The sequence below is a fragment of the Ovis canadensis genome, chromosome 5 (assembly GCF_042477335.2).
Source record: "Ovis canadensis isolate MfBH-ARS-UI-01 breed Bighorn chromosome 5, ARS-UI_OviCan_v2, whole genome shotgun sequence".
Classification (NCBI taxonomy): Eukaryota; Metazoa; Chordata; class Mammalia; order Artiodactyla; family Bovidae; genus Ovis; species Ovis canadensis.
In genome coordinates, this window is record NC_091249.1 from 79,037,684 (window position 1) to 79,041,701 (window position 4,018).

The window sequence follows — 4,018 nt, forward strand, 5'->3', positions numbered from 1 at the left end:
AGATGGACAACAATAAGATAAACATGAGGAGTGTGACAGAAGTTGTAACTACTACATTAAAGAAGGTATTTCAGTTCAGTTGCTTACTTCTGGAAACTAACAGGAAGATTGGGTATAGAATTAGTATGAGTATAGAATAATGTGGTTTTAATTCCATGTAAGAATTTGGATTTTTTTTTAGTCTTTTGAAAAAAAGAATTATTTGGCTGTGTTGAGTCTTAGTTGTGGCATGCAGAATCTTCACTTGCAGCATGTGGGATCTAGTTCCTTGGCCAGGGCTTGAACCTGAGCCCCTTGCTTTGGGAGCACAGAGTCTGAGCCACTGGACCACTTCAGAAGTTCCCCTAGTTTTTCCTTCTAATGTTAATCTTCCACTTGGATGGATAAAGGTGGTATTTAAATATTATTTTGATGATACTATCCAAAGTTAATATTTAAAGAGATAAAGATGATACTTTTACTTATTAAAATCATGCTTGAGCTATAATAATAACCGAATCTAGCTGATTACTCAGTTCAGTCAGTTTAGTCGCTCAGTTGTGTCTGACTCTCTGTGACCCCATGAATCACAGCACACCAGGCCTCCCTGTCCATCACCAACTCCCGAAGTTCACTCAAACTCATGTCCATTGAGTCGGTGATGCCATCCAGCCATCTCATCCTCTGTCGTCCCCTTCTCCTCCTGCCCCCAATCCCTCCCAGCATCAGAGTCTTTTCCAATGAGTCAATTCTTTGCATGAGGTGGCCAAAGTACTGGAGTTTCAGCCTCAGCATCATTCCTTCCAAAGAACACCCAGGGCTGATTTCCTTTAGAATGGACTGGTTGGATCTCCTTGCAGTCCAAGGGACTCTCAAGAGTCTTCTCCAGCACCACAGTTCAAAAGCATCAATTCTTTGGCACTCAACTTTCTTCATAGTCCAAATCTCGCATCCATACATGACCACTGGAAAAACCATAGCCTTGACTAGACAGACCGTCATTGGCAAAGTAATGTCTCTGATTTTGAATATGTTTTCTAGGTGGGTCATGACTTTTCTTCCAAGGAGTAAGCGCCTTTTAATTTCATGGCTGCAGTCACCATCTTCAGTGACTTTGGAGCCCCCCAAAATAAAATCTGATACTGTTTCCACTGTTTCCCCATCTATTTCCCATGGAGTGATGGGACCAGATGCCATGATCTTCATTTTCTGAATGTTGAGCTTTAAGCCAACTTTTTCATTCTCCTCTTTCACTTTCATCAAGAGGCTTTTTAGTTCCTCTTCACTTTATGCCATAAGGGTGGTGTCATCTGCATATCTGAGGTTATTGATATTTTTCCTGGCAATCTTGATTCCAGCTTGTGTTTCTTCCAGCCCAGCATTTCTCATGATGCACTCTGCATAGAAGTCAAATAAGCAGGGTGACAATATACAGCCTTGACGTACTCCTTTTCCTATTTGGAACCAGTCTGTTGTTCCATGTCCAGTTCTAACTGTTGCTTCCTGATCTGCATATAGGTTTCTCAAGAGACAGGTCAGGTGGTCTGGTATTCCCATCTCTTTCAGAATTTTCCACAGTTTATTGTGATCCACACAGTCAAAGGCTTTGGCATAGTCAATAAAGCAGAAATAGATGTTTTTAAGGAACTCTCTTGCTTTTTCCATGATCCAGCGGATGTTGGCAATTTGATCTCTGGTTCCTCTGCCTTTTCTAAAACCAGCTTGAACATCTGGAAGTTCACGGTTCACATATTGCTAAAGCCTGGCTTAGAGAATTTTGAGCATTACTTTACTAGCATGTGAGATGAGTGCAATTCTGTGGTAGTTTGAACATTCATTGGCATTGTCTTTCTTTGGGATTGGAATGAAAACTGACCTTTTCCAATCCTGTGGCCGCTGCTGAGTTTTCCAAATGTACTGGCATACTGAGTGCAGCACTTTCACAGCATCATCTTTCAGGATTTGAAATAGCTCAACTGGAATTCCATCACCTCCACTAGCTTTGTTTGTAGTGATGCTTTCTGAGGCCCACTTGACTTCACATTCCAGGATGTCTGGCTCTAGGTGAGTGATCACACCACTGTGGTTATCTGGGTCGTGAAGATCTTTTTTGTACAGTTCTTCCATGTATTCTTGCCACCTCGTCTTAATATCTGCTGCTTCTGTTAGGTCCATACCATTTCTGTCCTTTATCGAGCCCATCTTTGCATGAATTGTTCCCTTGGTATCTCTAATTTTCTTGAAGAGATCTCTAGTCTTTCCCATCCTGTTGTTTTCCTCTATTTCTTTGCATTGATCACTGAGGAAGGCTTTCTTATCTCTCCTTGCTATTCTTTGGAACTGCATTCAGATGCTTACATCTTTCCTTTTCTCCTTGGCTTTTCGCTTCTCTTCTTTTCACAGCTATTTGTGAGGCCTCCTCAGACAGCTATTAGCCTTTTTGCATTTCTTTTCCACGGAGTAGTCTTGATCCCTGTCTCCTGTACAATGTCACGAACCTGAGTCCATAGTTCATAAGGCACTATGTCTATCACATCTAGTCCCTTAAATCTATTTCTCACTTCCACTGTATAATCATAAGGGATTTGATTTAGATCATACCTGAATGGTCTAATGGTTTTCCCCACTTTCTTCAATTTAAGTCAGAATTTGACAATAAGGAGTTCATGATCTGAGCCATAGTCCTAGGACTTTCTAAAACAAGTATAGCGATAAAGAATGTTTCTGTTCAGTTCAGTCCCTCAGTCATGTCCAACTCTTTGTGACACCATGAACTGCAGCACGCCAGGCCTCCCTGTCCAATACCAACTCCCGGAGTCCACTGAAACCAATGCCCATTGAGTCAGTGATACCATCCAACCATCTCATCCTCTGTGGTCCCCTCCTCCTCCTGCCCTCAATCTTTCCCAGCATCATGGTCTTTTCAAATGAGTCAACTCTTTGCATCAGGTGGCCAAAGTATTGGAGTTTCAGCTTCAACATTAGTCCTTCCAGTGAACACCCAGGACTGATCTCCTTTAGGATGGACTGGTTGGATGTCCTTGCAGTCCAAGGGACTCTCAAGAGTCTTCTCCAATACTACAGTTCAAGAGCATCAATTCTTCGGCACTCAGCTTTCTTTATAGTGAACTCTCACATCCATACATGACTACTGGGAAAACCATAGCCTTTACTAGATGAACCTTTGTTGACAAAATAATGTCTCTACTTTTTAATATGCTGTCTAGGTTGGTCATAACTTTTTTTCCCAAAGAGTAAGCGTCTTTTAATTTCTTGGCTGCAGTCAACATCTGCAGTGATTTTGGAGCCTCCCAAAATAAAGTCAGTCATTGCTTCCACTGTTTCCCCATCTATTTCCCATGAATTGACAGGACTGGATGCCATGATCTTCGTTCTGAATGTTGAGCTTTAAACCAACTTTTTCACTCTCCTCTTTCACTTTCATCAAGAGATTCTTAGGTTCTTCTTTGTTTTCTGCCATAGGGTGGTGTCATCTGCATATCTGAGGTTATTGATATTTCTCCTGGCAATCTTAATTCCAGCCTATGCTTCTTCCAGCCCAGCACTTCTCATGATGTACTCTGCATAGAAGTTAAATAAGCAGAGTGACCATATACAGCCTTGATAAACTCCTTTTCCTATTTGGAACCAGTCTTTTGTTCCGTGTCTAGTTCTAACTGTTGCTTCCTGACCTGCATACAGATTTCTCAAGAGGCAGGTCAGGTGGTCTGGTATTCCCATCTCTTTCAGAATTTTCCACAGTTTATTGTGATCCACAGACAAAGGCTTTAACTTATTTATTGACATAGTCAATAAAGCAGAAATAGATGTTTTTCTGGAACTCTCTTGCTTTTTTGATGATCCAGCGGATGTTGGCAATTTGATCTCTAGTTCCTCTGCCTTTTCTAAAACCAGCTTGAACATTTGGAAGTTCACAGTTCACGTATTGCTGAAGCCTGGCTTGGAGAATTTTGAGCATTACTTTAATGGTGATAGAAGTAAAGTCTGATTCTGTAAAGAACAATATTGCATAGGAACC